Below are 11,772 nucleotides of genomic sequence, written 5' to 3'. Positions count from 1 at the left end.
CAGCAAAGCAAATCCATTTAGTGCTTTATTGGGACAGGAATGGTTGAGTGAGGTGTTGTCTTCAGGCATTCAAAGCCCCTTTACAAAGCTGGGGTTGGTTGGGGAAGATGATGAGTGTTTTGCTGTGCTCATGACTCTCAGGGAAAAAAAGCCCAGATGCAGGAAGCTTAAATTTCCTGCCTAAATTCCCTGTTTGTTTGAGACTTGGGGAAGGTGAGCTCAACCACTCAGACAGCTTAAGAAAAGGGCTGTGAAGGGAAGTATGGAGACCGTGAGGAACACCAGGAGTAAGGACTTGCTGGGAATTGAGTCGGGCTGAATGAGGGCTTCAAATGTTTACAGGAATCCGGAGTTATTCTGTGAAATTGTCCCTGAAGGGCTGGAAATTTGGAAATACTGGTAGGATGTTAAAGTGACAGCATCTCCCAGCCAAAGTTTGTGCCTGCACACGCACAGAAGCACACAGAGAGAAACTCCACATTAAATCCAGAGGCAGGCTTCAGATATTTGATAGATCTCTGTGTAAATGACTGTAAAACCCTCTTAAATATTATTATAAATGATCTCCCTGCAGTAGCATTCGTAGTTCCCCTTTATTTGAGACCATCCTGCCCTTCAGTCTGGGCCACACCCAGCTCCAGGATTGCACCAGAAGATCCTGGAGAGCTGCTGGGATTCCCAGGACAGATCAGGTCTGTTCTCCATGTACAAACCACCAGAACCACTCAAAAAACAGGTGTCAGGAGTTAACAGGAGCCAGACACTCTGCCCTGTGTCTGCTGCATGTCAGCAAAGATGCCTTTGCTTTGTCAGAACCTGGATCTTCACTGGTGATGATATCTGGAGTGACTTTGTGCAGGGAGAGACTTGGTGAAGGAGGGGAAATATTGGGAGCGTGTGAATCCCACTCAGTCTGACAACTCTGCACAACTCTGCATGGCCAGTGTGACAAATACAGTCATGGAGTGGTTTGGGTTGGAAGGGACCTTAAAGATCATTCAGTCCCACCCCCTGCCATGGGCAGGGACACCTTCCACTAGCCCAGGTTGCTCCAAACCCCATCCAACCTGACCTTGGACACTTCCAGGGATGGGGCAGCCACAGCTTCTCTGGGCCTCATCTCCTTCATATCCAAGAAGTCCTTCCCAATATCCCACCTAACCCTGCCCTCTGGCACTGGGAAGCCATTCGCCCTCATCTTTTCACTCCAGGCCCTTGTCCCACGTCCCTCTCCAGCTCTCCTGGAGCCCCTTTAGGCTCTGCAAGGGGCTCTCAGCTCTCCCTGGACCCTTCTCTTCTCCAGGTGAACACCCCCAGCTCTCCCAGCCTGGCTCCAGAGGGGGCTCCAGCCCTGGGAGTGTGAACAGTCTGACTTCTGCTGTTCCTTTTACCCTCCTGCTATAAAAGCTTCCTAAATGGAGCCAAGATTTTGGTGAGGTTTATACAATAAACCCCAGCCTGGAATGATTCACCATGTGTTTTGACATCCAGCATTGTGAGACTTAGGGTTTTCCTTACTCTAAATATCTAAGCCTTAGCACTATTTTCCTCTTCTATATCATCACAAGTAGTTTGTCCTCAGCTTCCACCACAAATTGTACTGGCAGAGACTCCCCTGGCTCCGGAGGAAGGTGGTGGAAAAGTCATGTTGGGCAGGAAGATGGATCACATGGGACTTTTGACAGAAACCAGGCCTACATTTGTTACTAAACTTGGATGTACTTTGAATTAAGAAAGTCTACACAATAGGTCCGGACCAGCATTTCTCCTTCCACAGATTCTTTGGGTCCAGTGGGAGCCATGTGAAGGAAACAGTTTTCTGCAGAGGGGAAACCTCAAAAAGATGTTTAAAAACTGAAGAAAGGTGGAGACATTAAAATAACAAACAAGCTGGTTGCTGGTATCCACAGCTGAATTTACCAGGCTGCCTTTCTCTACCTCACTTACACCTTTCAGCTACAATTTATAGGGCAAACACACTGAAGATGTGGAGCAGAAGGCACATTTCAGGAAGCTCTGCCAGTGCTGTCTCTCCCAAACTCTGTGTCTTTTGAGGTGGTCACAGATATCCTGCCAGGCTGGATTTCATGCCACCTAACACAGTTTCCTTGATCCATTTTACGTGTAGACCTGAACTAATCATTCCCTGAATGTGCCTCCTTCCCTCCAGTGACAGTAAAAGGGTCAAGGCTTTGCTGGGCACAGGTAAATGTCTCTTTTGAGCCAGGTGAATCTTCAGGAGAAACTCCTCAGGGCTGTCTAGGAAAAAAAAAAGAGTACAGAGGGACAGAAAAGGTTTAGGAAGAAGAAGGGAGAGGTCAGAAGGGAGAGGGCATGTTTTATCATGGTAGAAGAAAGGCAGATAGTCAGAATGACACTGCAGAGGAAAAGCATCAAAGGAAGAGAGGTTTAAGCTTAGCTCAGCTGCTGTCAGGAAACCTTAAGCCATGCTGGAAGGACAGTGTTTGAGCACTCCACTGGCATTTTCTATCCATTATTTCTGTTAAGCTATTTCCTGTGGCACATATGTGCCTCTGAGTGTGCAAGGCATTTATACTGTAATCGAGGCATGATGCTCATCATTAACATTTTCCCTACAGTCCACAGTGTAAAAACAGACAGGAAAAGTTTGATATCTAAGACAAACATCACAATTAAACTGTTACTGGCTTAACTAAACTCTGGCTAAACTAGTAGCCTAACCAAGCACTGACCCTCTGTTGTCCATATGTTAAACTCTTGGCATGGGTTTGGCTTTGTCTCTGTCCAGACAACACTTTCCTGAACCACACTCCAGTACAGCTCAGGGGTTATCCCAGACCAGGGCCATTCCCAGCAGAAGTCACTATGATGCAGGGACAAAGAGAGCTCAGCAGTATGGATCACAAAATCACAGAATAAACCAGGTTGAAAAAGATCTCTGAGATCATCAAGTCCAATCTCTGACCCGACACCACCCTGTGACCCAGCCCATGGCACTGATGCCACATCCAGTCTGTCCTTAAACACCTCCAGGGATGGTGACTCCACCCCCTCCCTGGGCAGCCCATTCCAATGCCTGAGCACTCTCTCTGTGAAGAATTTATTCCTAATGTCCAACCTAAACCTGCCTTGATGCAGCTCAAGGCCCTCTTGTCCTACTGGGAGAAGAGCCCGACCTCCACCTGGCTCCCCCCTCCTGGCAGGGAGTTGCAGAGAGTGAGGAGGTCTCCCCTGAGCCTCCTCCTCTCCAGGCTGAGCCCCCCCAGCTCCCTCAGCCTCTCCTCCCAGCACTTGGGCTCCAGTCCCTTCCCCAGCCTCGCTGCTCTTCTCTGCCCCTGCTCCAGCCCCTCCAGGGCCTTCCTGAGCTCAGGGCCCAGAACAGGACATAGTAAAGGATGCCAGCTGGCCTCAGGATCAGAGAACTGCCCCTGGCTTGTTTTGTTTCTATCTCTGAGTGCTCCACAGACCCAGAGCTGCTCATTACCCACCTTCGTTCCTCACAGGAGGCAGAGGCTGCTCCGTTTGCTCTCCAGCCTGGTATTTACAGAGGTTTTCCAAGAGGCAGATGTAATCTCCCTCCTGGCTTCCCTGGAGAGCTCCCAGCGAGCAGATCTGTGGCAAGGCCACAACACAGACCTTTTGCTGCATCTATCTACCCAAACAGAATTTATGAGCAGAGAGAAAGTCAGAGAGGACCTTATTCTTTAGCCCAAGGATACAGGAGTTTCAGTTTCCTGTGGTCATAGGAGAGTGAAACTGTGGTTTAAGGAACAGCAGCAGCTTCATGACTAATGGGGTTTTGCTGCAACCTTAAAATAGAAAAGGGGAAAATAAAGCTGGATTGTTATTGTTATTTTTTGGGGGGGGGGAAATAAAGCGATTTTCTGACACTTTTTCAAGGTCACATGACAGAGGGCCGTGAAAAATATTTGCAAAGTTGCAGCAAACCAAACTTCTCAGTGAGGAACCCGTGCCAGAGAGCAAAGGGTGTGATCAATGCTTGCAATTAAAATCTCTTTTGTTTCGTGCTACCCACATCCACCCACCCTTACATTCTGGTCATCCGAGCGTGCTCCACGAAATGTTCATCCCGGGCTTTGTTCTGTGCCGGGCTCGTTCCCTTTCAGGCAGGAAACAAGAGCCATCCCAGCCAGCACATTGTCTGAGCCCTGCTCTCTTTTGTTTGCAGCAACAGCCCCGAACACAAGGTCCCCCCGCCTTTATTTTTTAATTCCCCACAAAACACCCTTCAGAACTAAATTAGCGGCGTGTGCTCTAATTGTGTTTTCAGAGGGTGCACGGAGAGAACAATGCAACGGCTTGTTATTAAAGGAAAAAAAAAAATAATTAAAATCTCAACAGAGATGATACTTGGGTTAGGGAAAAAAAAAAATTAAAAAAAAAATAAAGGAGTTTGTGCACATTTTTATTTCCCAGCCTTTTGTAACAGCTTTTCCTAATAACAGGTTGGTTTGAGTTAAACACGAGTTAAACACAAGTTTCTCAGCATTCTCTGTGAAAGCCACGGGGAAACTGTACCAAACAGAGCTCCTCAGATTGTGACAGATTTGCCCCAGTTAGGTTTGTGATGTGGAAACTAAAATCCCTGTGTCTTTATATAATGATCTGCCCATCCTCTCCCACATCCCACGGGGACAGAAGGACCTTCAGCACTGCAGAACAACCCTCTGTCATTTGAGCTGTAGGATCTGGGAGAAATGTAAAGCTATTATCACCTGGCAAAATACATCATCCTCCTGAAACAGAGTAAAGGGAAAGGAGAGTCTGGGGAATTAGGGACAAGTCAGCTTGACTTCAATGCTCAGAAAACTCTTGGAGTGAGGAGTCAAGCAATCTGTCTCTTAGCACCTAGAAAATGGCAGGAGGATAAGTAGCATCCAGCCTCAATTTCCAAGGAACAAATCACATCCAACCAACCCAATTTCCTCCTACGACAGCGTAATGATCCTTGTGGGTCAGGGGAGCAGGAGCAGATGTAGGACAGCTTAACCTCAGCAAAGCTCTTCAAATGCTCAGGCAACATCCTCTCCATCAATAAACACCTCACTGCTTGATCGCCCTAAACCGGCAATTGGTGCGATCAAAACTCAGACAAATAATTGGGTGTAGTTGGCAAAGGTCCATTTGGGGGCCCCTCTCTGCCACATTTCATGTTTCTGTGTCAAATACTTCAGGGAACTGCCAAGGGAGAGCAGAGAGGAAGAGCCAGTGGAGTTGGAGACCTGGCTGGAGTCTGGAGCAGAGCCAGCGCTAGGAAGAGAGGATGGAACAGATGATCCCACCAGTGGGCCCTTCCAACCTCAACCATCCTGTGATTCTGGGGTTCTCTGAAGGATGTGAGAGACACCACCTCAAACCAGTGGTCAGGAGCACCGACCATACAATCTCATTTCCCCAGAGTGCTGGTGTTGAGATGCAGAGGCTCAGGGGAGTCTCCAGAGCAACAAAACCACCCCCAAAACCATGGTCATGTCTGTTCTGACACCTGCAGGTCTTCCTGTTGAGGTGATGGATCTGCAGACACTGGCTGTGACATAATGCCTTGGTGGGAAAGCAAAACTGATCCTGATTTTCTACTAAAAAAGGAAGAAGCAGGAAATCAAAATCAGTGACTAAAAATTCAGTGCAGAGTTTTGTAACCTTCTCCAACCCCACACATCAGCCTTGGGACTGATGGAAAAACATTGCTGGATTGGAAAATATATATATAAAAAAAATGGGGAAAAGTAAATATTTCACATCTGGCTTCAAGATATATACAAAAATAAAGTTTGAACCCCCAGACAGCGAGACTGAAGTAAAATACCAACTCCCTTCCCTCCTGCACTCAAATCGGGAGCTATTGATGGCTTAAAGACCTTGTCTTAATTTTCTCCATGACTAATCTATTCAGTTTTCACTTAAGGAACCCTCAATGGTATAATGAGACAGCTGTTGCCTTCTATCCCTCCCCCAACTCCCCCAGCTAGGAAATTAAATTTAAAACCACTGCTTTAAATAGGCCTGGCACTGTCTCATCTCCTCCTGAGCTGCTCTGGGAGCATCTTACCCATAAGTGCAGGTGTCAGGTCAATCAAAATTCACCCAGCTCTGCAGGTCTGCCCAAGACAGTAATTTTTTCAGGGAATATATAAAACATCAAGATCTCACCCCCGTGGGCTGTGGGTTGAGTTGGGTTTATTTCTTGCTTGTTTGTTTGTTCATTTCTAAGTGGTAAATGGGGTTGCATTGGCATTTTAAAATAGATTATGGGATAGTAGACTATACTGTATCAGACTAGATTTAAGGAAGAAATTTTTTTTATGATGAGGGACCTTAAAGTTCATCCAATTCCAACCCCTCTGCAATGGGCAGGGACACCTTCCACTAGACCACGTTGCTCCAAGTCCTGTCCAACTGGCCTTGGACACTTCCAGGGATGGGGCAGCCACAGCTTCTCTGGACAACCTATGCAAGGGCCTCACCATCCTCACAGACAAGATTTCCTTGCCAATATCCCACCTAGCCCTGCCCTCTGGCACTGGGAAGCCATTCCCCCTTGTCCTGTCCCTCCATGCCTTGTCCCCAGTCCCTTTCCAGCTCTCCTGGAGCCCCTTTAGGCCCTGGAAGGGGCTCTCAGGTCTCCCTGGAGCCTTCTCTTCTCCAGGTGAACACCCCCAATTCTCCCAGCCTTTCTTCATAGGAGTGACATCCCTGCTGGGATGATGTGAGTCAAAACACTCACATTTGAGTGCTGCCCAATAAATACTGGAGAAGAAAGCACGTGGGAATGAAGGAGCTTGTTTTGTGAGAGACATTGTACTGACCCTGACACCTGTACAACCCTGGGAAAGCTGTTTCCCTGCTCCTGACCTCTTTTTCCTTTGCTGGACATGAAGACATTGCCAACAAAGCCACAGTAACACCTACCAGGGGGAGATGGGGCTCCTCTGTGAACCCAAGGGTGAAAGAGTAAGCCCTAAAAGTGAGGGAAAGTGCAGGGCAGGCATTATCTGGGAGCCATGGAATTGCCTCTGCTAAGTTACTCCAAGCTGCTCCTGTGTTTTGTTGTTGGTCTGCACAGTGGGATCTGTGGAGTCTCCCATGGCCACCTTTTCCTCACCCCGCAGTTTTGGAGAGCTGGCCTCAAAAAAGCCCTTCAGTCAAATGTGTCTTGGCAATTGCTCCCCTAATGATTCTGAAATTAGTAGCTTCAGACAGAAAATAATAGGCATTTTTAATGCAACACAGGGAAAATATTCCTCTGTTTCTTACTACTACACTCTGATTAGGAGAAAATCACATGAACGATAACACATTATTATGAGTCTGCAGGACTCACATTTTATGTGAACAATGTGGTTTAGACTCCCACCTGAGCTCCCCCTGTCATGTTGCTCCCTTCTCTTCCTCATGCATTTCCCTTCTTTCACTTATTTTTAACTCCCTTTGATCTCCCTGAGCAGTGTCTCTTACCCTGTTTAATTCACTTTTCGGCTTAAGCCAAATCAGCTCCATTAAAAGAAAACTTGCTTAAAGGAAAGAAATACAGATCATGGGGGAGTTACACTGTCACAGTCTGTCCCTAATTTCTGAGGGACTGGCTGGAGTGGTTCTGGCTCAGACTGCTGGGCAGAAGAGCCATCACAGCCAAATTCCATGACTGGGTTTGCTGAGGGAGTGAAGCTGAGCATAGAATGAGCCCCATAATCCTGAAGGATCATTCACTTTGGGTGAGGAAAAGGGAGTTTCTCATGAGGAACAAGGGAGCTTCTCATCAGGGTTAAGCCAATTGAAGCACCTCTGAGCTGGTCTTACTCATCCATCCCTCTTCTGTACATATTCACACCCATTCACATCCCATACTCACCTATTTTTACCCTAAGAAGTCCAGAGCACCTCCTATAGAGGAGGCAAACAAGCATTTATTGCCACCTTCTCTTGAGGAGCTTATTCCCATTTATTCTCATGGAAGCAGAATCCATCAGCTGAAGCAATTCCTCACCTTTATTCCTTCGTGGTGTATTTCCAGTGCAAATCCACATCCCCACACAGCACTTCCAGCATTCCCCAGAACTTCTCAATAACTCTGGCAACACCAGGGGCTGCTTCAGAGACCCCAGGCAGCTGGACAATCTGCTCTGCCAGAAAAACACATCATGAAAAAGAAATAAAAATAGACTTTTTACTTACTTTTTGACCTCCCAATTAACTATATTATATCAAGAAGGGACCCAGAATCAGCTCAGCAGAGGCTCCAGTTCCGTGGACAGCTGTATTCCAAAGATAAATCAGACACTGCATTGCATATTTTATGCCATTTTCTTACTGATCAACTCCTTCCTTATGCCATAAGTTTATGGCATATCCTCATGGCATATGGAACATGTTTAACATTACAGAACATCTGGCACTGCAATCATATAAATCGTTGCAGCCACAATTTACCTGAGAGGTCACCATCTCTATAAGTGGACACAGGGGAGGTTTGGGGTGGGGGGGAATAAAAAGGATTAACTTTCTGAGAAATGTCTTCTGGAAATAAAGCCAATGAAATTCCACTTTGGTGTATTAGAAAGGGGAAGAAAGGGCACAGACAAGAGGATGCACTTAAAATGAGGGAGGTAGGCTGAGAATGGCTCTGTCTCGTACGACAGGAATGAGACAGCTATTCAATGCAAAGGAAATATCTTGTCTTCCAAAGTGTAATTAGGCTGAGGGACTCATTTCCATAAGATGTCAATGAGGCCAGGAACTCAGCCAGGCACAGAGATGGCTTGGACATTCAGGAGGATAACCTGAACATCTGAAGTTGTAACAGCCAATGGTAAAAAAAAGTCTCCAGAGAGGTCTGACATCCTGTGCTTCAGACTTGAAATTAGTCTCTTAGTTATTAGGAGGATACCTCATTATGGGGGAACAAATTATTTTGCCTCTATCTTAGAGTGGACCAAGACTTTTCTTTGAACCTCCTGCCAACGCCCACAGCCAGAAGTGGTGTCCTGCATTAGTCCAGATCCCTGAGTGCTGGGAGAATCCTGGTGTGACAGGGGAGGAAATATCCCTTAATTATGTATATTTATATTTGATGATCTAGCTCAGAGGCAAAAGCGGGAGCAGAAGGCAAACCCTGCAGGAAGGTAAAATAGTGTAGCTCCCAACTCCTCTGTGTATCCTGGGAGTTGTTCACACCTGATTTCCCCATGTGGTGAAGCCTTCAGAGCTTGACCAGGACTACAAGGGTGGATCTGTGACCTTCAGCCCGTGAGGAATACATCACTTCACCTTGGTCATCCCGTTGTATACCCCACTTTGGATACCCAGGAGCCCTCACTCACTCAGTCCTTCCAGCCACAAGGAAGCATCAACCATCTCTGCCTTTATTCTCCTCCTACATTGCCATCCCAGAGGCTCTCATCCCAATTTTAAACGTTTATGGCTTGAGACCTGGTGTGGGTCCTGTGGATAAATCAGCCAGTGAGTCGTTACACCAAACAGAGGGATTTTACAGCTCAGGAATTTGAAGGCCAATGGGTCTCAACCCAAAACTCTGCACCGTTGTGTGGAAATCAGCTTCATCATTAAAACACGTTAAACTTCCTCGGAACCTGGAGCAGCTCTTTTACTCTTAATTTTACCCTTTTAGTCTGTGATTGAGGTGACTGTGGGTCTATCTGTGACATCCCTTCTTTGGCAGGAGGGAGCAGGAATGTTCATGGGCTGAGGTCTGCTCGTGTTCCTCAGGTTATTTGAACACCAAAATATTCCCTGGCATGTGAGTGATCTGTGGTGAGGCTGCTCTAGGTTCAAACATCCCACACTCCAGGAATCTGTATCCATCAAAACTTGGGATTTCACTCCCCATGCTTCCTCTTGTCACTCCTGTATCCAAGCACCCGATCCATGGATCTTTACAGCACCAAGGAGCAATTTTTGATGAACTGCCCGTTTCCCGGTGGAAAAGGCCAGAAGGCCACATCTTTGGTGAGATGATGGGAATCTTTAGATGTATTCCAGCTACAGAAAAATGAAAATGTTCTTTAGATCGGGGTAACTAATCCTGCTTATGCTGTAAAGCCCTGGATGAACAGTCGATTCTACTTTCTTGTCAGATCCTAATCTGACATGCTGATAATGAAGAAAGGGAGGAGGAACCACAGGGAGGAAATCAGGAAGAAAGCTGTGTCATCGGGGAGGGGTGGGGGATTTGTAGGGCAGGGGTACAAGGGGAAGGGGGGAAAAGGGAGGGAGCTTTAAAATGAAATTGAATATTAGGAAGCAGAAAATCTAATGGAGACAGGCTGCACTGAAAGTGATACAGGCTGGAGATGGAGAGAGACAAAGAATGACAGGGGATCAGTTTAAGCATGAAAGAATAGAAAGGAAAAGAATAATAATGTTGGCTTGTAAAGCTGAAATCAGATTATAGTTTCCTCCAGTGAATTAACTCTCCAGTAATGTAGTGCAGGGGGCTTTGCAGAGCTGGGGTGATTTCCCTGTTGGGTGGCATTGGGACATTAAACTGGGATGTGTGTGTTTTGTGTCTTATTATAACCCTGCCTGTGTGTGTGTTAAATCTCTCAGAGAGCACTCAAGCATGAGACCTGCTCTGTATATTCCTGTGGGGAGTGAGATATTAAAAGTATTTGGGGATTGGAGGAAGCCACACAGTGAAATGGAGGTGTGCCTGTGTTTTTGTGAGGGTGCAACATTAAATTTCGCTGTGTGTTTGTGTCAGGCAGAGTCTCCCTAAGGCCTCAGGGCTTCTCTTCAGGATGGGGCTGTCAGGGAGCCACTTGCAGCTGGAGATTCCAAGGACTCAAGAAGCTCCTGGCTCCACTCCCCAGCAAGTGAGGTGACCCAGCACTAGGATGGAAGAGGCAGCTGGAGGTCAGATGGATGGTGTGGGAGCTCACAGCTTTTGTGGTACTTATCCAATGGACTGAACAGAGTTGGAGATGTGGTGGGAACACTGGGGATTCCAACTCACAGGCAGAGCATCCTCTCCTTCATGGAGACCTGGCTGGGGAAGAGGAGCCTGGATAGGAGCCAAAATCTTTTTTTTTTTTTCTCAGCCTTAACCATGAGTCACAGAACCAACAAAGTCCAGACTTTAGGTTCTGGTTTCTCCAGCTCTCTGGGATCCCAGATCAGGCTGGGAGTGGGATGAAGTCCAGCTCAATAGGAAGCCTTCCCTATCTCCCTTCTGCCAAATTTTCTCACTTCTTTCCTTGTGGCCAAGATGTTGCCAGTTAGTCCTGCTCAAGCAGGCTGCAGGTGTATTCCTTGAGATTATCCATTACCTGAGCTCCCCCAGTGGTTATTTGTTACAAGGGGACATGTAGAAGTTTTTATCTTCATGAAACCTGCTAGAATCTCTCTCCCCAGGGTTCCCAGACCATCAGGTATGAGTAGGAAACTCTACAAATCCAAGAGGAAAAGAGGAAAGGGAGTCATGGGAGTACAAGGGTACTCCAAGAGGTGGAATGAACACTTTGTGAGGGGTAAGACTATAATCTAAAATGCTACAGAAATGACTGGGTAGTCAGGTAATGGAGTATGTAAAATAATCAATGTCAAGGAAAGAATGAGTGGATAATGGTTGCTCATGGACTTTTCCAGTGCAGGAACTTGGTGGTCCCAGAAAAGGGCAATCAAGCTTTGGAATTTCTTGCCACGGATATATAGCTGGCACTTAAAGTTAACACGGGTTCAGGGAAGAGCAGGAAAGTTCAGAGAAAAATCCAGCCAGGGTTATTAAATTCACAGAGAACATCCTGAAGTCCCTGA

The sequence above is a fragment of the Lepidothrix coronata genome, unplaced genomic scaffold (assembly GCF_001604755.1).
Source record: "Lepidothrix coronata isolate B3197 unplaced genomic scaffold, Lepidothrix_coronata-1.0 Scaffold20, whole genome shotgun sequence".
Taxonomy (NCBI): Eukaryota; Metazoa; Chordata; class Aves; order Passeriformes; family Pipridae; genus Lepidothrix; species Lepidothrix coronata.
Note: the sequence above shows the minus strand (reverse complement) of the source record.